The sequence below is a fragment of the Procambarus clarkii genome, chromosome 54, assembly GCF_040958095.1.
Source record: "Procambarus clarkii isolate CNS0578487 chromosome 54, FALCON_Pclarkii_2.0, whole genome shotgun sequence".
Classification (NCBI taxonomy): domain Eukaryota; kingdom Metazoa; phylum Arthropoda; class Malacostraca; order Decapoda; family Cambaridae; genus Procambarus; species Procambarus clarkii.
The window spans coordinates 5,366,588-5,392,236 of NC_091203.1; positions in this window are offsets into that span (position 1 = coordinate 5,366,588).

Consider the following 25,649-nt stretch of genomic DNA (forward strand, 5'->3'; position numbering starts at 1 on the left):
ACTCTCAATCACTCTTACTCTCACTCTAACTCTCAATCACTCTTGCGCACTATTACTCACTCTTTCTCTCAGTCATCCTTACTCACTCTCATACTCTTACTCTGTCACTCTTACTCTCTGTCACTCTTACTCTGTCACTCTTACTCTCTGTCACTCTTACTCTCTGTCACTCTTACTCTGTCACTCTTACTCTCTGTCACTCTTACTCTCTGTCACTCTTACTCTCTGTCACTCTTACTCTCTGTCACTCTTACTCTCTGTCACTCTTACTCTCTGTCACTCTTACTCTCTGTCACTCTTACTCTCTGTCACTCTTACTCTCTGTCACTCTTACTCTCTGTCACTCTTACTCTGTCATTCTTACTCTCAGTCACCCTTACCCATTCATACTCACTCTCTCACTCTTACTCTCATACTCTTACTCTCAATTACTCTTACTCTCAATTACTCTTACTCTCAATCACTCTTATTCTCATTCTTACTCTTACTCTCACTCTTACTCTTACTCCCAATCACTCTTACTCCCAATCACTCTTACTCTCAATCACTCTTACTCTCAATCACTCTTACTCTCATTCTTACTCTTACTCACTCTTACTCTCAATCACTCTTATTCTCATTCTTACTCCTACTCCCAATCACTCTTACTCCCAATCACTCTTACTCTCAATCACTCTTACTCCCAATCACTCTTACTGTCAATCACTCTTACTCTCAATCACTCTTACTCTCATTCTTACTCTTACTCACTCTTACTCTCAATCACTCTTATTCTCATTCTTACTCCTACTCCCAAACACTCTTACTCCCAATCACTCTTACTCTCAATCACTCTTACTCTCAATCACTTTTACTCTCAATCACTCTTACTCTCAATCACTCTTACTCTCACTAACTCTCAATCACTCTTACTCTCACTCTAACTCTCAATCACTCTTACGCACTATTACTCACTCTTTCTCTCAGTCATCCTTACTCACTCTCATACTCACTCTTACTCTGTCACTCTTACTCTCTGTCACTCTTACTCTCTGTCACTCTTACTCTCTGTCACTCTTACTCTCTGTCACTCTTTCTCTCTGTCACTCTTACTCTCTATCACTCTTACTCGCTATCACTCTTACTCTCTATCACTCTTACTCTGTCATTCTTACTCTGTCACTCTTACTCACTCTCAGTCACCCTTACCCATTCATACTCACTCTCTCACTCTTACTCTCATACTCTTACTCTCAATTACTCTTACTCTCAATCACTCCTACTCCCAATCACTCCTACTCTCAATCACTCCTACTCTCATTCTTACTCTTACTCTTACTCCCAATCACTCTTACTCTCAATCACTCTTATTCTCATTCTTACTCTTACTCTCACTCTTACTCCCAATCACTCTTACTCCCAATCACTCTTACTCTCAATCACTCTTACTCTCAATCACTCTTACTCTCAATCACTCTTACTCTCAATCACTCTTACTCTCATTCTTACTCTTACTCTCAATCACTCTTATTCTCATTCTTACTCCTACTCTCACTCTAACTCCTACTCCCAATCACTCTTACTCCCAATCACTCTTACTCTCAATCACTCTTACTCCCAATCACTCTTACTCTCAATCACTCTTACTCTCAATCACTCTTACTCTCAATCACTCTTACTCTCAATCACTCTTACTCTCACTAACTCTCAATCACTCTTACTCTCACTCTAACTCTCAATCACTCTTACTCTCATACTCACCCTTACTCTCAATCACTTTACTCTCACTCTTACTCATTCTGTCACCCTTACTCTCACTCTTACTCACTCTGTCACTCTTACTCACTCTCAGTCACTCTTACTTATACTCACTCTTACTCACACTTACACACTCTCTGGCACTCTCACTCACCTTCAGTCACTCTTACTCACTCTTACCCACTCTCGCTCACTGTTACTCACTCTAGTTAATAAGAACACACCAATATAAGACAACAAAACGTTTTCAGATTCTTTCTCACCACTTTCCAGCAACTTTTATAATTTATATAAATTATCTTAGGGAATAATACATAAATAATATATTTAAACATGATATTAGTGTTTATTGGAATGCATAAGGAGTCAAATTGTGTTAAAAAGAGTGATTTTTAGAAAATTTGGAAAACTACTTTTTTCTGTTCATATTATAACTAAATGGATTTTAAAGGTTTCACTCAGCCAATATATATCATTCACAATTTATTAATGAATTTTACAAAAAAACACCATAAATTTTATATTTAAACATGTAAAAACTATTTGTTTTACATTTGGAAGAAAATAATTGTTGAAAAACTATGTATAATTAAACATTTGTGTTTGGATTTTTTGAGTAAAAGTTTCTCAAAGGCTCTCCTGCACCATTCTCAATGCAAATCATTCCCACACCTATGGGAAGAGATAGGCGAACGTTGTGTAGATGATTTGTGTTTGCTGGGAAAGAAGGCTTTGCTTTCTTCCTTGGCCCCTACTTCTGGCTCTGTTGCTCCTTTCCCTCCCATTTCTGTGCTTGCGCCCCCTGTTCCTGCTATGGAGGTTTCTTTGGCCCCTGCTTCCCTTTCGGTTGCTGCTCTTGCTGAGGTGCGCTCCCCTCTTTCTACTTCCCCTCTTCCTGCTGCTGTCCTTGACTGCTCCTCTCCGTTGTCTCCTCCTCTGGACCCCGCCCGCCCTCCTCTGGTCTGTTCTCCCGCTTCCTTCCCTCCGTCTTTGCTCAGTTTACCCATGCCCCCTAACCCTGACTTTGCTGACCATAATCCCGACCCTGATATTCTTTAACGTGCTGTGTTGCTCTTTCGCCTTTGTTTCTTCCTTGTTCTCTGTTGTTGTCCTTTCCCTTCTCGTCGATGTCTATTCTTCAATGGAACGTTCGAGGTTATTACACCAATTTCCTCGAACACCAACTTCTGATTTCGCGGTTTTCGCCCCTTTGTGTCTGTCTCCAGGAGCCGATGCTTGGTGCTCGTTCTGGTCGTTTTCGTGGCTATTCCTTTCTCCCCCCCCCCAGCTGTTGCTGGGGCTCCTAATTCTTCTGCTCTCTTGATCCGCGCTGATGTTCCTTTTGTTCCTTTACTTTTCCTTTGCCTCTCCATTGTTCTGCTGCTCGTATTTTTGTGGGGAAATGGTACACAGTTTGTTCCATTTATCTCTCCCCGAGTGTCCCGCTTTCTCTTCCTGATTTGAAACACCTCTTGGACTCCTTGCCTGAGCCTGTGCTCCTGCTGGGTGACTTCAATTGTCGTCGTTCTCTTTGGGGTGATGTTCTGACGAATACCCGGGGTCGCCTTCTTGAGCCGTTTCTCCTCTCTTCTTCCCTGTCTCTCCTGAATTCTGGTGAGCCCGCTCATTTGGACTCTCGGACTCGCACCCTTTCCTGTCTTGATATTTCTCTCTGCTCTTCTTCTCTTTACTTAGATTTCACGTGGCAGGTTCTTGATGACCTCCATGGCAGTGATCATTTCCCTATCCTTGTTTCCTTTTTCTCGTTTCGCCCTTCCCTCTCTTTTTCTAGGTGACAGTTTGCTAAAGTGGACTGGAACCTATTTACCCTCAGTGCTGCTCTCTCTGACCTCTCCCTTCTGCCTCTCCCTCGCGCTCTCCTCCTTTTTCATGACACTGTCTTCACCGCTGCCCTCCGCTCTATTTCTCGCTCCGCGGGAGTGCGTTCCCTGGTGGAATGCGGATTGTGCCCGGGCTGTCCGCTGTAAGCGTGCAGCCTGGAAGAGGCACCGCCGATTCTTTTTTTTTCTTTTGGAAAGCGAGTGCGGTGGCCCGTAGGGCCATCCGTACGGCTGAACATGAATGTTGGGTATCTTATGTCTCAATAATTACGTCCGAAACTCCTCTGCTCCAGATCTGGAAGCGTATCCGCAAGATAGTGGGTAAGTTCGTTCCCGATGTTTCACCGGTCCTTCACCTCCATGATACTCTTGTGGCGGACCCGTTGCAGGTCGCTTCCGAACTGGGTTCCCACTTTTCTTCTGTTAGCTCTGGTCTTCATCTTCCTCAATCTTTCCTTCTTCGTAAACCTGTCCTTGAGTCTCGTCCTTTAGATTTCTGCACTCGTCTTCAACTTCCCTATAATGATCCCTTCTCTCTCTCTGAATCTCGTTCTGCCCTGGCCCTCTGCGGTTCTACGGTGGCGGGCTCCGATGGTATTCATTATGAGATGCTTCGACATCTCCCTCCGTGCACGTCTCAGTATTTACTGAGTCTGTATAATCGGATCTGGGAGTCGTTGTCAGTCCCTGAGGACTGGCTCGATGCCGTTGTCCTCCCTGTTCGCAAACCAGGGTCTCTGGGTACTTCCCCTAAGGACTTTCGCCCTATTGCCCTCACAAGTTGTGTCTGCAAACTCTTTGAACGAATGGTTAACGTTTGTCTGATGTGGTTCCTGGAACACCATCACCTCCTCTTCCCTTCTCAATTTGGTTTCCGCAATTGCCGCAGCACGACAGATGTCCTGGAGAACTTGGAGGTCTATATTCGTACTGCTTTTGCTGCGAAGACCTCCGTTGTTGCCGTCCTTTTTGACCTGGAAAAGGCTTACGACACCACTAGGCGATATCATATTCTATCTCAACTTCATTCTTTTGGCCTTCGTGGTCATCTCCCTCTCTTTCTCCGCAGCTTCCTCTCTCGTCGTTCCTTTCGGGTGCGCCTTGGTACTGCTCTCTCTGCCTCTTTTCAGCAATACGAAGGTGTGCCCCAGTGTAGTGTTTTGAGCACTACTCTTTTTCTGGTTGCCCTCAATGGTCTTCTTTCCTCTCTTCCTTCAGGTGTCTTCTCCGCTCTCTATGTCGATGATCTTACACTTTGCTGTCAGGGTGATGATTCGCCTTTCCTTCAGCGCCGGCTTCAACTTGCAATTGATGCCGTGTCGTATTGGGCCACCGATCATGGCTTCAAGTTCTCTACTTCTAAGACTTGTGCCATGACTTTTACGCCGAAACGGGTCGTTCTTAGTCCCTCTTTGTCACTTTATGGTCATCCCTTGAGTACAAAGATTCCGCGAAGCCTTTGGGGTTATTCCTTGACATTCGTTTGTCTTGGTCTCCCCATATCTCTTACCTCCGTGTTGAGTGCTCTAAGGCCCTTACCCTCCTTTGGGTCTTGTCCCCTACTTCTTGGAAGGCAGATAGGCGCACTCTCCTTGCTTTACATTCCTCTCTCGTCCTGTCTAAGTTCGATTATGGTTGCCCTGCTTACTCATCTGCTTCTCCTTCTACTCTTCGCCGTTTTGATGCTTTGCCCCATACTGGGTTGCGCCTCAGTTCTGGTGCCTTTCGGTCGACTCCCGTCCTTAGCTTGTATGTTGACACTGGCTTCCTGTCTCTCCAAGACCGCCGTGATCGCTACTGTCTTCGCTATCTTGCGCAGTCCTTACAACATCCTTCCTCTCGCCTCTGTCGTGCTTTAACTTTTACCCCTCCTGCGGTTCCTGTTCCTCTTCACCACCTGCCTCTTTCTGTCCGGTTATCTCGCCTACAGGTTTCTCTTTCCGTTCATATTTCTAATGTTTCCCCTCGTGTTGTTCCTTCTTTGCCCCCTTGGAGAGTCCCTCTTCCGCGGTTTTGTACTTCCTTGACCCGTATCACTAAAGCTTTTACCCCTCCTTTGGTTCTAAAACGCCTTTTCCTTGAGCACTTTTCTTCTCACTCCCGCTCCATTTCTGTCTTTACCGATGGGTCTAAGTCTGTGGACGGTGTTGGCTACTCTGTTGTTTTTCCTGATCGCACTTATATGTGTCGCTTACCTCCGGAGACTAGCATCTTTACAGCGGAGCTTTATGCTATTCTCTATGCTCTTCGTTTCCTTCTTTCTCGTTGTCATTCTTCCTTTGTAGTTGTTGTTGACTCTCGTAGTGCCCTCATGGCTCTCGGGTCCTTTAATCTGGTTCATCCAGTAGTTGTCGAGATCCAGCATTGGCTGTTTCTTGTTCACAGTAAATTTAAGTTGGTTGAGTTTTGTTGGGTTCCCAGCCATATTGGTGTGTCTTTAAATGAGCGTGCGGATGCTGCCGCCAAGGAAGCTGTCTGCTCTTGTCCCGTCTCTCGTAAAGGTATTCCATATTCCGACTTTTACCCGGTTATGCATTCCTCCGTCCTTACCCGTTGGCAGGCTTCTTGGTCGTCTGTTACTGGTAACAAACTACGTACTCTTAAATGTTGTGTTTCCTCGTGGCCGTCCTCCAACCACAGTAACCGGCGATGGGAAACAGCTATGGCGAGGTTGCGTATTGGCCATATTCGCTTAACCCATGGTCACTTGATGGAGCGCCGCCGAGCTCCTTATTGTCCTAGTTGCATTGTCCCTCTTACGGTCGTGCATGTCCTTCTTGAATGTCCTGACTTCCAGGACGAGCGTATGTCTTGCTTTACGACCGCCCCTCGCGGTCACCTGTCCCTCAATAGAATTCTTGGTGACTCGGATACTTTTGATATCGTTCGCCTTATGCATTTTTGTTCTCGTATTGGCATCCTTGGTGATATTTAGCGCCCTCTGATTATTCTGCGCATTTGATGGTGCTACATAGCCTTCCCAGTTTGGTGCCTTCTTTTGATAATTACTTACTTACTTACTTACTTATCCACTCCCCACGAAGTATGGGACAATACCCGGGAGGGTAAGGGCCTTAGAGCAGTCAACACAAAGGTAAGAGATATGGGGAGACCAAGAACAACGAGTGTCAAAGAATAACCCCAAAAGCTTCGTGGAATCTTTGTACTCAAGGGGATGACCATAAAGTGACAAAGAGGGACGAAGGACGACCCGTTTCCGAGTAGAAGTCATAGCACAAGTCTTAGTAGTAGAGAACTTGAAGCCATGATCAGTGGCCCAAGACGACACAACATCAATCGCAAGTTGAAGCCCGGCGTTGAAGAAGAGACGAATCATCACCCTGACAGCAAAGGGTAACATCATTGACATAGAGAGCGGAGAAAACGCCTGAAGGAAGAGAGGAAAGAAGACCATTGAGGGCAACCAGAAAATGAGTAGTGCTCAGAACACTACCCTGGGGCACACCTTCGTATTGCTGAAAAAAGGCAGAGAGAGCGATACCAAGCCTTACCCGAAAGAAACGACGAGAGAGGAAGCTGCGGAGAAAGAGAGGGAGACGACCACGAAGGCTAAAAGAATGAAGCTGGGATAAAATATGATATCGCCAAGTGGTGTCGTAAGCCTTTTCCAGGTCAAAAAGGACGGCAACAACGGAGGTCTTCGCAGCAAAAGCAGGTCGAATATAGACCTCCAAGTTCACCAGGACTTCTGTTGTGCTGCGGCACTTGCAGAAACCAAATTGAGAAGAGGAGAGGAGGTGATGGTATTCCAGGAACCACATCACACGAACGTTAACCATACGTTCAAAGAGTTTGCATTAAGTGCTTAATTGCACACTAGTTTCTTTATCAGCTACCTCACCCTGTCAGAGTAAATGAGACAAATGTATGTGAATGCATGTGTGTGTGTGTGTATATATGTATGTATATGTGTGTGTGTGTGTATGTATATGTATGGGTATAAAGTATATATGGAAGCTGATCAGAATTACATTTCACCTTTGTGAATGTATATTAATGACACTATGTAAAATACACATCTAACACTTTATGTAGGGCATACGTAAATCTGTGTATAAATGTATTTACGTATGTAGGTTAGCTTAGCATTTTAAAAGCACCGAATCACCTTCTGTGGTTGAGTGTTCAATAAACCCTTGAACTATATGTTTAACACTTCTCTAACCCTGTCCATGGAGGACAGAAGAAAATGTATATATGCTTGTTAGCATTGTAAATGTGTGGCCACGTCTGTGGTAGAAAATAATAATAAAAAAAAAAAAAGTTTGCAGACACAACTTGTGAGGGCAATAGGGCGAAAGTCCTTAGGGTATGTTCCCAGAGACCCTGGTTTGCGAACAGGGAGGACAATGGCATCGAGCCAGTCCTCAGGGACTGACGACGATTCCCAGATCCGATTATACAGACTCAGTAAATACTGAGACGTGCACGGAGGGAGATGGCGAAGCATCTCATAATGAATACCATCGGAGCCCGCCGCCGTAGAACCGCAGAGGGCCAGGGCAGAACGAGGTTCAGAGAGAGAGACGGGATCGTTATAGGGAAGTCGAAGATGAGTGCAGAAATCTAAAGGACGAGATTCAAGGACAGGTTTACGAAGAAGGAAAGATTGGGGAAGATGAAGACCAGAGCTAACAGAAGAAAAGTGGGAACCCAGATCGATAGCGACCTGCAACGTGTCCGCCACAAGAGTACCATGGAGGTGAAGGACCAGTGAAACATCGGGAACGAACTTACCCACTATCTTGCGGATACTCTTCCAGATCTGCTGCAGAGGAGTTTCGGACGTAATGGTTATCTTGAGGTTATCTTAAGATGATTTCAGGGCTTTTTTAGTGTCCTCGACCAGGCCTCCACCCCCAGGAAGCAGCCCGTGACAGCTAACTAACACCCAGGTACCTATTTTACTGCTAGGTAACAGGGGCATAGGGTGAAAGAAACTCTGCCCATTGTTTCTCGCTGGTGCCCTGGATCGACCCCGGGACCACAGGATCACAAGTCCAGCGTGCTGTCCGCTCGGCTGACCGACTCCTGGAGACATAAGAAGCCCAACATTCACGTTTAGCCATACTGATGGCCCTACAGGGCACCTTACTCGCCTTCCGAAAGAAAAGAAAAGAATCGGCTGTCTGCCGACGGCGGTGTCTCTTCCAGGCTGCACGCTTACTGTGAGCAGCCCGAGCACAGTCTACGTTCCACCAGGGAACGCACTTTCGCGGACCCCGAGAGGAAGAGCGAGGAATAGAGCGGAGGGCAGCGTCAAAGACAGTGTCATGAAAATGGAGGAGAGAGTGAGGGAGATGCAGAAGGGAGAGGTCAGAGAGAGCAGCACTGAGGGTAAATAGGTTCCAGTCCGCCTTAGCAAACTGCCACCTAGGGAAGGAGAGAGGATGGTGAAAAGAGAAAAAGGTAACAAGGATGGGAAATGGTCACTGCCATGGAGGTCATCAAGAACCTGCCACGTGAAATCCATGTAAAGAGAAGACGAGCAAAGTGAAAGATCAAAGCAGGAAAGGGTGCGAGTCCGAGAGTCCAAATCACCTAGCAGGAGCACAGGCTCCGGCAAGGAGTCTAGGAGGTGCTTCAGATTGGGAAGAGAAAGCGGGACACTCGGGGGGAGATAAATGGAACAAACGGTGTACCATTTCCTCACAAAGATACGAGCAGCAGAACAATGGAGAGGCGAAGAAAAAAGTAAGGGGACAAAGGGAACATCCGAGCGAATCAAGAGAGCAGAAGAGTTAGGAGCCCCAGCAACAGCTGGGGAGAGGAGAGAAAGGAATAGCCACAAAAGCGACCAGGACGAGCACCAAGAATCGGCTCCTGGAGACAGACACAAAGGGACAAAAACCGCGAGATCAGAAGTTGGAGTTCAAGGAAATTGGCGTAATAACCCTGAAAGTTCCATTAAAGAATAGACATCGACGAGAAGAGAAAGGACAACAACAAAGAACAAGGAAGAAACAAAGGTGAAAGAGGATCATAGCACATTAAAGAAGATCCGGGATCAGCAAAGTCAGGGTTAGGGGGCATGGGTAAACTGAGCAAAGACGGAGGGAAGGAAGTGGGAGAACAGACCAGAGGTGGACGGGCGGGGTCCAGAGGAGGAGGAAGAGGAGGAGACAACCAAGAGGAGAAGTCAAGGACAGCAGCAGGAAGAGGAGGAGTAGAAAGAGGGGAGCGCACCTCAGCAAGGGCAGCAACCGAGAGGGAAACGGGGGCCTAAGAAACCTCCATAGCAGGAACAAGGGGCGCAACCACCGAAATGGGAGGGGAAGAAGCGAGAGAGTGAGAAGTAGGGGCCGAGGAAGAAAGTGAAGCCTTCTTATCCGCCGGGGAGGAGGAAGGAGAGGAGCCAGGCTTACGCTTCTGACTCAAAGGGAAAGGTGTCCCAGCAACTACGTACTGGACAACGGATTCCAGCGTCTCAACAGGAGAAGCTGAACGAGAGCATACACGACGGCCGTTGGGAGAGCGATGGACATCAGCCCATACTGACAAGCAGTGGGGAGAGCCAATAGACGGAGGAGAAGGATGGGAAGGAGGTTCGGAGGGAGACGAGGAAGAAGACACAGGAGACATGACAGACCGGGCAGAAATAAGGGGAACCCCAGACAGAGGACCAGGAAGGGGACCCTTCGGGACAGAACTCAAAGGAACAGTGGAGGGGGAGGTGGGCGTATCAGGGTCCAAGGCCTGGAAACGGTTGTGAGTCTGAGGAAGGTGGGAAGGACGAGGAGAGGAAGAGCACAGCACGCGAGCATAATAGATGTTAGCATAAGGCGGGAGCCGGCGAACCTGGCGCCTCGCCTCAGGAAAAGATAAACACTCCCAGTGCTTCAGGTTGAGGACGGCTGCCTCAAGTTTGCAATGTATACTCGCACGGGAGAAGGTAGGGTGAACCTCACTGCAATTGAGGCAGCGAGCCTGGTAAGAAGTGCACTCCGACTTAGTGACCTTCGACCCCACACAAAGGACAGAGAGAGACAGTTCCAAACCAGCGGAGGGCACCATGCCCAAACCTCCAACACTTATTACAGAGCCGAGGGGAGGAATGTAATCCTGGACGGAGCACCTGGCACCAGCAAGAATGACAGAGGGCGGAAGGGTCCTACCATAAAAGGTAATCTTCACAACCCGAAGGGGCTGACGGCGACGACCACGAAGGGTACGAGTAAACGTGTCTACCTGAAGAACAGGATAGCCCTGGGCATCAAGAATATGCTGAATATAATCGTGGCAGTCCTGCAGATTCCGAACACCGGTTGCAACATGGGGCAGGAGGAGAATAGTGCCAACACTGGCATTCAACCGAGCGTTCTTTGAGACCCGAACAGGGGTCTCGCCAAGGCAGCCAAGCGGGAGGCTGCATCCTGAGAAGGATGCATGCAACGACACATGTACCGAGACGGGTGGGGTTGAAGCTGACAGAGGCACTGACGGAATCAACAAGGTGCCTATGAAGGGAGAAATCGTCAGGAGGCGCAGAATCAAGAGGGAGGAGATCAAAGTATTTGGCCCACGAAGCGGGACCAAACAAGGCTTGATATGCAACAGTATGGGAAGGAATCGAGGGAGTGCGGCCATGTCGAGGACGGCATTGAGAACCCCCAGAGAGAGAGAGAGGGGTTAAAATGTGCAGTAGTCACGACGAGAGACTGAGCCGGGCCAGAGGACGAGATAGTCACCACTGGGGGCTTGGGGTTCGACCCAACCACAGAGGAGGGAGGGGAGCCGAGGGGAGTAGTCAGAGAGGCCAAAGGACTAGCAAGGTCGGGGCCCAATGCAGCGGAGGCTACAGAGCCCTGTCTTCCAATACGGACCGACTCGGAGGCTTGGTCGCCCACCCCACGAGCCTGAGAAGGTAAAGGAGGAACAGAATTCGACATGAGTACGAAAGAAAAACATTCATTCACGAATGTGCCCCCACACCCACCATAGAGCCACAATTAGAGGCAGGACACCCAACAAGAAGCTATCGCCGATCATGTCGGGGGGCCCCCTAGGGGTGCGTCGTGAGTATACGCCCCACAAACGCCACCTTAAGAACCGTCAGTCCGTCAAGATCGGGTTCAGTGACGAAAGGAGGATTGACAATAAAAGGTTCCCCTCGCTCTCGACGTTGGGTACTACAGTTCTACGGGTGCATGAGTATGCCTCCTCAAGCACCCGAGCATCAAAATAGAAGAAGTCCAAAGGAATAACCAAAACAAGCAAAATGTCGGCAGGAAACGACAAGCAGATAGGAGAAGAGGGAGAGAAAAATGAAACAGAAGGAAAAGGAAAAGTCGTTCAGCACAATTAGAGAGGACAGCAGTAGAAGCACAAGGCTACAAAAGGACAGAGGGCTGTCCCAAGAAGCATCACACTCCGGCAGTCGCCCACTAAGCCCATCTCACAGCATCAACGAGCTAAACAGGGAGAGGGGTACAAGGTAGAGCTACTGGAGCAGAACCTCTCTGGGTGGCCAAATCTGTGGTCCATGAAGCAGCCCTTGTCCTTCCCAACAGAATCAGCTGGTGGGTTAACAAGCCTAAATCTCAAGCACCTCAAACAAATGTTCGAACCCTGCACTGGGTGACATTGCACAGGGTGTCCGTTTGTATCTCTCCAGGCAGTCACTTTCAGTGTTAAGGCACTTCCCTATGTTTGTCTTCTTAGTATATACTGCATGACGAAATGTCCCGTTCTTTTCCATCACTTGTTCCTTTCCGTCGTCTGGTATCCGGGACTTGTACAAATATGTCGTCAACATGCCTGTAATAGACATACCAATGCCTACGCCGACCGAGCTTTCACCAACCCGATCTCTTAAAATAACGTAGCTTTTTGCTTATATTTGTGCTAAGGCCAAAAATGCATATAATTTGGAATGAAATCGGCTCACGAAAGAGACGTTCTGTACCGTTTTCTGTTTGAGTCATCTGGCTTACTCGTTAGGTTAGGAGAGGAAACGTTCAATTAACGGCTTGAAACGTCTTGAAACCTAAGGAGAACTTCTTGCCCTCCTAACCTACCCGACTACCCTTAACTACCTGTTTTGGAAAATAAAGTTCAAAATATATTTTTAATTATTTTTCATTTTAAAAATTACTTCAACTTTCGGCCATATGGGCAAACGGTCAAATTCAGACGTAATTTGTAAGTAGACAGGTTGAATTCACAGCTCTGTGTGGAAGCAGGACAACACCCCGACCCTCCTCTCCATAGAAACCCTCCTTACCCTGAACCTTTCCTGTCCCCATTCAAATACTCATTCAAAATTATCTTTTCCCTCCCTGTTAACTCTCCCCATACCCTCCTTGGCCCCCCTCACCCCATATCCTTCCTGTTTCCCCCCCTTCACCTCATTTCCTTCCTATCCCCTCTTCCCTTGACCCCCCCCCCCCCCCAACTCTCACCCCAGAATCATCTGCAACGATTTGTTGCGATGTGTTCTTTTTACCGGCGTTATTGTAAGAACTTTTCCATAATGACTGGATCTTTAACTAATCTGTTAAGGAAAAGAGTAAAGTTCATATGGACGCAGCAGTGTCAGAACTCTTTTCAAAGATTGAAAGGAATTCTCTCAACACCACCAGTGTTAGCTAGTTCACATTATTACAAACCTTTCATAATGTGTATAGACGCTTCGGATGTTGGAGCTGGTGCTGTTGTTTTTCAATTAGGATCAGATAATGTAGAGCATCCCGTGTATTATTTTTCAAGTAAGTTTGATAAAGCTCAGAAGAATTATTCTATGGTGGAGAAAGAAGCACTGTGTTTGATATTGGCTCGTAGAAAATCTGAAACTTATCTGTCAGGCAACAGAGTAGATGTATTCACAGATCATAATCCACTCATTTTTTAAATTCAATGAAGTGTAAGAATTAGGGAATCCTAAGATGGTCTTTAAAAATACTACAAGAATTTAATCTAGTGATTAGACATATTCCTGGTAGGTAGAATGTAATTGCAGATGCTCTGTCCAGGGGATTCCCAGTTGAAGTAGCATAAGGTGGAATGTTCTGTAATATATTTTGATGTATTTAATTTTATGTTTTTGAGTGTGTTTACCTTTAATGTTATATTTTCTATGCCTTATCCTGAGTGAAGAGTACTTAATACTGTACTTACAGTTAGTAAAAAGTGCAATTAATCTTACATTAATTACAATTCCTTTTGGAGATGGAGGGATGTTAATTATTAGCTAATTACTTGATTCTCACTGTATCTTGATATGTATAAATTATTATTTTTCCATCTCAAATTATTATTAAGATGTAATTTGCATTCCTGTATTGTGGAATATATATTTGCTGTATAATGTCTTTGTATAGTGTCATATTGACATGTGTCAGTGATGTTAACACTATTTTATATATAATTCTGTGTGTAATTTTGATCATGAGGGTATTTCATCGCTTGGTCGTCATTACCGTATAAGAGAATTGCGTCAGAAACAGTGGTGCGGGCATTATTCCCAAGTTAGCGTCCTGTTGTACCTTGTAATTATTTTTTGTTACTGATAATTTTTGTCCTACCATTATTTACTGCATAATGTACATTAATACATGTATAAGTTCAGACTTCTGTTGGAGTGATTAGCTCAGTATATACTAGTGTCAGAGAGAAGTTTTGTCTGGCATGTTTTGTTACTGTGTGGAAGCGTCCCTTCCCAGTGTGGGAGTGAATCTTTTTTTTTTTTTAAACAAAGCAACTACAGCGTACAATAACCATATAAAACAGTAAAGCACAGAATAACAAGGAACACAGAATGACAATAACACAGATAACAAGTAACACAGAGCAACATAACACAAAAGTGAAAAAGAACAACAAAAATACATAAGTACACAAAAAACACATTCTTAAAACAAAAAATCCCTAAAAAAGAGCAATAAAACATAATTGTGAAAAGCTGCTATACCCAGACAGGTGTGCCAAAAGTGTCAGTAACGACAAAAGTGTACAAAGAGCACAATTAAACCAAAGGTAAAAATAAACAAATAATACATAATGGTAAATACAACACAGCAAATACAACATAGCAAGTAGAAAATTATCGAATATAACAAGGGAGTACAACAAAGCAATATACAACACAGTACATAGAACATAGGAAAACAAGCACAGTAAACATAAAATAGCAAAAAGAACAAAATAAAGGGGTATAGTATAAACAAACATGTATTATCAACATAGTAATGTATAGAACAATATAAATAGGACACAGAAAACAGAACGTCAAACGCGTACAAGGAAACACAATCACAACACAGAACACACAACACAGACGAAAAAAATGACCAACAAAAACAACATGCCTCAAAAGCCAAATGAAGATACAGCGGAACAGGCCCACACAGGAGCCAGAAATAAACAGCACACCACACACCCGCACACACAAGAACACGCACTCATGCACGCAGGCAGTGGGCAACAACATCACACATACATACATGAATAAGCACCAAGTAAACAAAAAAAACACCAACCACACGGACTACTCATACTTCTCTGGGTATTCTTGCTCCGGAAATCGCAAGCAGTAAGCCTCCCAAACCAACTGCTCGTCATCAGATAACGGACGGCCAAGAGCCGCACAAGGCCGAGGCATTAAATTCTGTACCCCAGTGACAAAACCCTGCACCCGTGGAACCCAAATGGAAGAAGAGTTCACTGAGGCAGGACGCACCAGGCCATCAAAGCCACACCTCAAAGGATGAGATCCATCAAACGCCTTCCCGGACGGGAAGACGACAGGGAAGGGCTTCTTCTTAGGGGGCCGGTCACAGGGCTGCGCACGGGAAAGCACAGCTGGTAGCGAACAAGGACCCACACTAGCTTGCATACCAGGTCTCATGTCGGCGTCCTCACACAGGGGGCACCGTCAAATGTACCATGTTCCTCACCACCAGGAGCAGAGGCCCCCCGGCGCACATCTTTCGTCAACACCAACACAAGGTCAGGGGCAACAGCCCACGGCAGGGAGCCACCAGCAGGAGGTGCAGGACCCAACACAGGAGGCAGCACAGGGCCACCCACAGCATCGTCACCTACATCGTCCAATTCATCAGCCCATGCACAGGGAGGCGACCCATCCCTATCCTGACGAGAATGCTTAGGGACAGGCAGCTGATCGTCGGAGCTGTCACCCACTACAGGTGTCGCCCGAGAAGACCCTTTTGCCAGCCGCCCCATAACCGAGATAGCGCGACTACACAGAAAGTCAGCGTCAACGACGCCGGGGATGAAGTTGCCACCCACAAAGGACACCGAACCAGAGAACCAACAGGCGTGGCTGGCGGAAGAGAAGGGACCCGCACAGGCGTAGGAGCCCACGACGACGATGACACGGCCGGAGAAGAAGAGGCCCGCACAGGCGAAAAATCTCACGGAAGCGAAGAGGACGACCGCAGAGGCGGGGCCGCACACACCACCACCTCGTCACGAGCACCACCACACGTAGCCATCGGCCCACCAGCCGATGAACCCGGGATCACCACCGGGCCAGCACTCGGCGAGGAAACCTCCCCACTCACTCCAATACCAGGCGGCACATCCTGCACGACCAACGGAGGGAAATCCTCTTCTCTAATAAATTAACGGGAGCAGCCAGCACCCCAGTACAAGCGGCCGCCTGGTGCCTCTCAAGGCCACAACGAAAACATTGTCGAGGCTGTCCTATGTAGAACGCCCACATAGTGTAGCCCATCAAGGTTACCGTAGAGGGAACAGGAGACTTGAGCTGCAGGCCGAGAGTTCGGGTCCCACACGAAACCCCACGCCACCTGCCCAAAGAGACGGAGTTCATCCAGATGGAAACTACAATCCCAAAACGGCCAAAGTACCTTCGCAGCAAGGTCTCCGTAAACTCAAACGACAAACCATGTAGGGCCACATACGTTAACAGGCAGCACCGGTCAGAGATAGTGAAGGTACCACCGTCCCCAGGGAGAGGAAGAGAGCGCCCATCGTAATGGGCCACGAAGTTTGTATAGCCAGCAGTGGAGTTAAACTTCACAAGTGCCCAATGGTTGGTGAGCACTTGGAGCCCATACACATCGACAACACGCGCACGTAGCATATCCAACAGGACAATCTCAAGGGCCAGGTATGACGCACGTCTAGAAAATTCCAGACCCACGGTCTCAGAGCGGCGAATAGGGTAGGAGGCGGGTCCCCATGGCGCCGACGCAACCACAATGCCCTCCCACACGGAACGCCTAGCAACGACTGGGGAGAGCTTGGCGAACACGTCTAGACCCCCTGGCGGCCAGGCCAGCAATTCCAGTGGGGGAGTGAATCAGTGGCTGTGGATTAATGGAGTTGGTCTGATGTGTGTTTTGGAGGTTTAGAGATGTTTATCTGTGTATTGTTCAGTAGGCTGCTTAATTGATCTGGTGAGATAATAACCCCACATATTATGGTATATTTAAAAGTGTGTCATTAGTGATTTTGTGCTTATAATAAGATTTTTGGACCTATCCTTATTTGATTGTAATTTTATGTGAAAATGCTTTTGTTCCCCTCCCCCCCCCATAAAGGCTTTGATGTTATATATTAGTCATTGATTATTATTACCGTCGACACTTTGACTCTTGTGAGGCCATTTATATATTACTTGTTTATCACTGTAACGTAACATGAACTGTCTGACACTGGCGGGGATGTAACACAGATGCAATGAAACTCGAACCTCACAAATTCATAGTAGCACAGCTACTAAGCATGGTGCCACACTGCGTAGCCACCTCACCACTTGTTGAGAAGTACCTTGTATCTGTTTTGACCTCTTACTAGTTAAATCGCCTTATAATATCATTTAATGTCATTTCGGTTATGCAGCGCGAGAAATACCCAAACGGGTGAGCGTCTCACAGTTAACTTATAATATTCAATGTCATGTTATATCTGCTATACAGAGTTGTTGTATCCTATACAATGTATTCATCCGACAGGTAACCTGGGATGACTTAAGGCATTGACAACGAATCATTTGGCTCTACATGGAACACGTCCTGAAGCCATAATTGCTCGACCATGAGATGTTATGGACTCTTTGATCAGGACATATGTATGGCTTATTAACTAAGTAATATCCTACACAACTGCTAAGCTGTATTTTATCGTTAACAAATCCATTATTAGTTGTAGACTAACCATCATAGCAAATTTCTGTAAGCTGATTAATTTAGAGAGATAGCTTATGTCTATTAAATCCCCCAAGATTCTGAAAGAAGAAAACTCCTAGCAAGATAATCTCTAAATATACACTCCGCTTTCAAATCATTCAATCCGCTTTGAATTAATAAATTACAATAAAATTAATCAATTGAATAATTTAATAAATTTATCAATAAATATCTGTTAGGCGAATGCCCCACAACAAGACATGATGGACTTTGTCACCCAAAAGTGTCATAAGGCAGTAAACAGTTTTATCCCAACACAAAAGGAACAAAATGAGAAGCAAAAGAAGAATCCATGGTTTAATACGGCATGTTTGGAAGCAAAGGAACTGAAAAAGGGCGTGGAGGAACTTGAGATAACAGAACAGAACAAACAGAAATATCAGAACAGCAGTTCAGATATAACAGAAATATGGAGTCCATATTTAATCAAGAATGAAAGAGGGACATGATCACCACATACAAGATTCTCAAAGGAATTGATAGGGTAGACATAGACAGTTTATTTAACAAAAACGGCACAAGCACTAGTGAACACAGTGGAAATTGAGTGCCCAGATGAGCCATAAAGACATTAGAAAAATTTTTGTTAGTGCCAGAGTAGTTAATAAATGGAATGTATTAGGAAGTGATGTGGTGGAGGCAGACTCAATACACAGTTTCAAGTGTGTATTGATAGAACCCAATAGGCTCAGGAACCTGTACATCTGTTGATTGATGGTTGAGAGGTGTGACCAAAGAGCCAGAACTAAACCCCCGCAAGTACACTTATTAGGGATGACTTAGACAGTGAATTGATTAATAATGGATCACCCTAGACTGAAAGTGTTGTCATGGAATGTTAATGGTTTAAGAAACAGGGCTACAGATGTTCATTGTTATGTGATGGGAAATGATATTGATGTTGTAGCTCTCCAGGAGACAGGGGATAGGAATGAAGGCATATTGAAATTAAATGGTTATAAAGGGTTTAACCTCTTCGCCGCAAATAACATCAGAGGCACGTCGATTTATGTTAAGAACTCCATACCAGCAGAGTTAGTAGAACCGCCATCAAAAACGCAAGGTATAGAGAGTGTCTGTGTTAAATTATCATTAAGGGAAGGGGAATTTATTGTAGTTAATTTGTATGTATCCAGGAACTGCTTCGACGCTAACTATTTACCTGACTGCATTTATACTAATCCTTCACTGGTCATTGGGGACCTTAATGCTCGGCACTCAAGCATTGGGTCAGTGGGTAGTATTAATGCTAATGGTGTCAAGTGGTTACAGTTTCTACAAGATCATCCAGATACCTGTCTCTTGGGAAACAATGAACCAACTCACATCAGGGGAGGACGGCTTGACTATGCCTGCATTTTAAACTCTCAAGGGATTATGGGGGAGGCTCGGGTTGTTCGGGAACTACTTAGTGACCACTTTGCCTTGAACGTTGAATTACCACTGGGGAAAAAACAAGTCCACTTTCAAAGGAAAAGGCTAAATATTAATAAAGATATGAAAAATTATTTTATTCAAAATATGGGAGATTGGTATCAACATAACACGCCGCTCTGCGTTGATAGTTTTTACGAGGACATGGTCGAGAACATAGAGAAATTAGTACAGAGGGAAAATAACGGGGGCAGGGGAAGCAAGACGCACGGACCTAAGAAATTTAAATATTCCAATGATCAGCAAGTCAAGGGATGGGAGAGAATGCTATGGAGTGCGCATAAAGAATGGTTAAAAAATGGAATGAGGGATGAAGAGAAAAATACAATGTTGGAAGTGGCTAGGGAATGCAGTCAGGTGAGGAAGGAGGCGCGGGACAGATACTGGCAAGAATTTGCTCAGTCCATTGGTAATACTAAGAACCTTAAAGACATATGGAGAGCAGTAAACAAAATCAGGGGTTGTAAGACCAAATTCATTGCTCACTCAGATCCAGGGAAAGTTGCTAATGAGTTAGTAGATAAATGGGCAAGTGCTGCTGGTATGGAGTCCTTACCTGCAGACACGAGAGTCACCATTGAGTCATGGGAAAATATTAGAAATGGAGTAACTTTATGTGCCTTAAATACAAGATCTATAACATGCACTGAGATAACCCACGATGAGCTACTGGATGCTATAAAAAGTGGCAGCTCTACTGCTCCGGGAAAAGATGGAGTAACGTATGACATACTTAATTATTTAGCCGGTATGAAACCTAATCCCTTACTTGATTTGTTTAATATGAGTTATAGAGAGGGAAAGTTACCAAGAAAATGGAAAGAGGCTGTCATCATTCCTATCCCTAAGTCAAACGGAGGCTACAGACCTGTCTCCTTAATATCCTGCTTTTGTAAAATGATGGAAAGGATTTTGTTAAATAGGCTACTCTACCTTGTAGGTGATAACATGTCCAGTAATCTCTTTGGTTTTATCAAAGGCAAAAGTACTGCGGATTGTCTCTTAAAGTGTTTGTCTAATGTGGATGACAATTGTAGAGTTTTTGTTGATCTACAAGGAGCATTTGATAAAGCCAATGGGGAAGTAATCTTATACGAATTAGCCAATCTGGGAATAACAGGGAGATTGCTACACTGGATAAGGGATTATCTACAAGGCAGAAAAGGTCAGGTGTATTACCAGGGATACATGTCTGAGGAACGGAGGTTTCAGTTAGGTACCCCACAAGGGGGAGTATTAAGTCCCACCTTATTCAATGTATTAATGAACAGATTAGCATCAGAGATGTATCCTCCAGGGGTCACGACGATCATATATGCTGATGACATTCTTATACAAGGCACTTCTGGGAACAAAATTCAAGATGCTCTTAACATACTTGGTACAACCTGTCACAAGTTAGGCTTAGTTATAAATGCAGATAAAACCAAATACGAGTATAGGAAACGAAGAAATATAACACTTACTCTAAATGGTGTGGAACTGAGCCGTGTACAGAAGTACAAGTATCTGGGCATGTATGTTGGATACACATGTGAGAGTAAAAATGCTGAAATAAATCATATCAGCACCTTATGTAAAGCCCGTCTGCATCCTCTAAAAGCACTGGCTTTTTCTGGTAAAGGTGTTGGGGTACCTATCTTGCGGATGTTATACATAAGCACTGTTCGGTCCCTGATAGACTACGCAGCACCCGTATTGTCTTACACAGGCCAAGGCAGAATTCAAAAAATAGAGCTGATACAGAACGAGGCTATGAGGATTATTCTTGGATGTCAAAGAAATGCAATGATTGAAATAATGAGGATGGAATTAAATTTACAGAGTGTGTGTGATAGAGTCCGTGACATTAACACTAGAGTATCTATTCGCTTCATGCGGAGAAAAGGAGGGGATAAGCTGTTTGAGAGCGTTCAGACCTGCTTGAGTGACGTACACACTTCCAGGAAACTGAGGGAGACACGCTATACGAGAGGATTAGCTCATGACCTCAGGGAATACGACGTACTTGACTGCTGTAAACCCTCTCGACAGTGTAATATGTCTGCTCCCTGGAAAGTACAGAAAATAGACGTCGAAATTGTACCCCTCAAGGTGAAAAAGATTCATCATGAACCGGGACAATTACGGTGTTTGTATGGAAGCATGATATCTCGGTTACCAAGAGGCAACAGTTTACATGTATATTGCGACGGGTCGGTGGCGGAGGATGGCAGGGCCGGGTGTGGTTGCCTAATAAGGGATTATACGGAGTTTGGGACTGTGGACAGGATAATTGAACTCCGGCTTAGTAATTATATATCATCCACACAAGCTGAACTGCAGGCCATTCTGGCGTGTTTGGAGGAAGTACGTCATGACGACAAAAATGTTTTTGTATTTGTCGATAGCCGAGGAGCACTGGAGTCCTTAAACAGTCGAAACCCAGTCTTCATGTCTATAGTGGAGGACTGTAAGAGAAGAATAACTGAGATACAGCTGAAAGGTTATAGTGTGAAATTCATGTGGATTCCATCTCATGTTGGAATAGTGCTCAACGAGGTGGCGGATGACTTGGCCAAACGTGCCACATCAAAACCACAAGTTGACATTGAATATGAATTCACAATGAGACAAATAAGAAGCAAAATCAGAATTATTCAGGCACAGGCGGGAGTGGAGAGGAGAGAGATAATGTTTGAGAGTAGTCAAACCATGCAACACTACATGTATGTGAGTCAAAACACCCATTTCACTTATGGTAAAAGGAGAAATGCTTGGAGTGACTCTGTGTACATGCGGCTCAGGCTTGGGTACAAATATTACTGGGAATATGGGATAGATGTTCATGATAATGACACGAAGTGTAAACTATGTGGTATGTTAAGGTCTCACACCCTTGCCCATTATATTCTTGATTGTCCGTTGATTAATGTATATAGAAACACTGACATAAGGACTGTTCCTGAACAAATAGCCTGGATGTGTCACAACGGAATGGTTGATGATATTCTTGAGAGATATAAGAATTTTGCACCAAGATCGTAATATTTTGTTGAATTATCTGCAGGTGTCTTGCAAATTGTCTATACAGTATACCTAGGCCATAAAAGTATTTATGTGTACGTCTGATACCATACTACTTGTGAAGGAGGAAATGTATATGTTTACCTCTCAGAATGTTTGGTAATGTGTTTATTTGTGATGTGTGTCTATGTATATATTAACACGTTGTACTGAATGGGGTGAGAATAGCTTGAGCTACCTCATCCCTTTGTGTGTATTTTTCCTCAATAAACTTATTTCAATTTCAATTTCAATTTCAGTACAACTAGGTGAGTACACTCACACACACACACACACACACACAGGGGTCTGGTACCTGAGTGAACAGCGCGCAGGACTCGTAATTCTGTGGCATGGTTCGATTCCCGTACCAGGCAGAAACAAATGGGCAAGTTTCTTTCACCCTGAATGCCCCTGTTACCTGGCAGTAAATAGGTACCTGGGAGTTAGACAGCTGTTACGGAGCTGCTTCCTGTGTGTGTGTGTGTGTACTCACCAAATTGTACTCACCTAATTGTGCTTGCAGGGGTTGAGCTCTGGCTCTTTGGTCCCGCCTCTCAACTGTCAATCAACTCATATACAGTTGTGTGTGTGTGTGTGGAAATCTAATATTAATTAGTAGTTAGTAACAGTTGATTGACAGTTGAGAGGCGGGCCGAAAGAGCAAAGCTCAACCCCGCAAAAACAACTAGGTTGATGGACTTCAGCCCATCAAATATTTTGTACATTTGCACACACACACACACACACACACACACACACACACACACACACACACACACACACACACACACACACACACACACACACACACACACACACACACACACACACACACACACACACTGGATTGGAACAATGGAATAGGGAACAAACATGGCAGGGAGACACCAAAACAAAGAGGGAGGTTCGGGACAAGATGACTCGTTTAAGGAGGCAATTGTTCACATATGGAGCCAATTCAGGGAAGAACTGAGGTTAATGAGGGAGACAGTAATCAACCTGCAGGATGAGCTGAAGGAGGCAAAGGAGGAGTTAAAAAGCCTGAAAGATAATCCTCCTCAATACCAGACAAGCACCATCCCTCAGGATTCTGGTACTGTATCTATAGAAGCGACTTCTACAATACAACTCTCGTTTGCAGATATAATGAGAAAGAACCCTGAAGCTATGTCTGCATAAGGGAAATTGCAATGAAAGTTGCTACGTCTCAGGAAGCAGCTCCTTCCTCTCTGGCTGATAGAGAGGAAAAGAACAGTAGTCGTAGTAGGTATTAAGTAACAAGCAGGGGCCAGTCCTGTGGAGTGGAGAGATAAAGATAAAGTCACAGTTAAAGAGATGCTTAAAGGGGTACAGATGGAGAAGGATGAACAGATTATAGAAAAGATTTTCAGGCTTGGCCAATACAAAAAGGACAGAGACAGATTGAAAAAAGTGGTATTCACAAGTGAGAACACAAAACAGGATATTTCAGCAAGGAAGAACAGACTACTCAATGTACTGAAGTTCAAAATGGTATTCCTGCAAAGGGATATGACAAAAGAAGAGAGAATAAGAGCAGCAGCAACGATAAAGGAGTTCAAGGGAAGAGAAAGGAATCAGTGAACCACAGCCTCGAACCCTACAATCTTAAAGGTGAGTGGGGGAACCCTCCACAGGCAGTTCAACATCACCAGTGGGAGGAGCATCACCATCCTCCTTTCACCCAATAGATGCCCTACCTGCCCCAAGCCCTGCCAGCTCCCCACTAGTTACCTCCCTTCCCCCACTCCCCCTATTCCTCAACCCCAAGCCCTCCCTTCTTACCCACCACCCATGCCCGTCTTTCTCCCTCCACCCACCAAGCCCTTTCTTCTCCCTTCCCAAGCCCTACCTTCTCCCCCACCCTCAAGCCCTACCTCAACCCTTATCCCCCCCAAGCACTCCCTTCTCCCCCACCAACCCCAAGCCATACCACATCCCCTATCCCCCCATGTCCTACCTCATCTCCTATCCCCCCCCCCTAAAAGGCCTCCCTCCTACCCTACTATACACTAGCCCACATGCCTTACTATCTCACCCACCCCTAAGTCCTCTCCTTTCCCACACCCTCTCAAACCCTCCTCCTCCCTCACCCTCACAAGCCCTTCCTTCCCCCCATCCCAAGCCTTCCCTTCGTCCTCATCCCTCTCCATACCAGATCCTTCCAGCCCCTTCACACCTCAGATCCGCCAGGTTCCCACTCCTAGGCCCTCCCATCCCAGATCCTCCTTGTTTCCCTTGTTTGATCCTCCTACGGTTCTCCAGTGGAATCAGTGGAAACTGAAGATGGACAGAAGAGCTTCGAAGTGATGTACATGAACATAGATGGGATTACAAGCAAGGCAAGTGAACTTAGGGAAAGAGCACAAGAAATGAACTCGGATGTAATTGGACTCACAGAAACAAAACCCTCAAGAATCATAATGAATGTGCTGTTTTCCCAAGACTACATTGTAATAAGGAAAGAGAGGGAAGGAAGGGGGCGAGGCAGAGTCGCCCTACTAATTTAACGAGTACAGAAAGTTTTACCTTGCTGCAGTCTCGCCTTTTGTAATCTCTCATCTTCCTAAGCACATTTTCTTGGTCAATCCAACTCCTTTATCTCCATTATGTATTGAAGCACGATAACTGAGTTGTTATTAGCCCCTGAGGCTTCTTTTGCTCTATGTTAACTATATCTATATATAACTTAACTATCTATATATATCTTATCTTATATATTAACTTATCTATATATAACTTAACTATTTTTCGTTTGTCCAAAACGCTATGCGTATTAGTGGCTTAAGGTATTGTATGTACTAGCTCTATCTATAAATCCAACTTTATGTTTGTAAATCAACTATTTATGTACTTTTCCTGAATAAAGAATTTGAATTTGAATTTGAATCTGCCTCACTTTGGGTAAGCTCCTGGTCTAGCCTTGCTGGTGGGTTCCATACCTCTACTCCTGCTGTTCTGGAATATGTTGCTTCAAGAATTCTCTTTCCGAGGTCTACCACCTGTGCTCGTCACATATTTTCACTCCAGAGAGGGGGATCGTATCTGCCCATTCTAGTCCCTGTGATTAAAATCCTGAAACATTAAATTCTTATCCCTTTTTCCTCTTTCAACTGTAGCTACTTTTTCCATTACCTGTAGACATGTCTCGTTTCATTTGTCACATTCTTCCTGAAGCCTTCTATTATTTGGTAGTGAATTATAAGGCACTGCTTCCAATTGCATCCTGTCACCCACTGTTGCTGCTCTAAGTATTTACTCAGTTCGCTGAGCGGTTCCCATTGAAAACTGATCTTTGTCGAAGCTCCAGCAGTGGCAGCACAGGGCAACACAGTCTCCACCCTTACTTACTATTGTTACATCATATATCCTT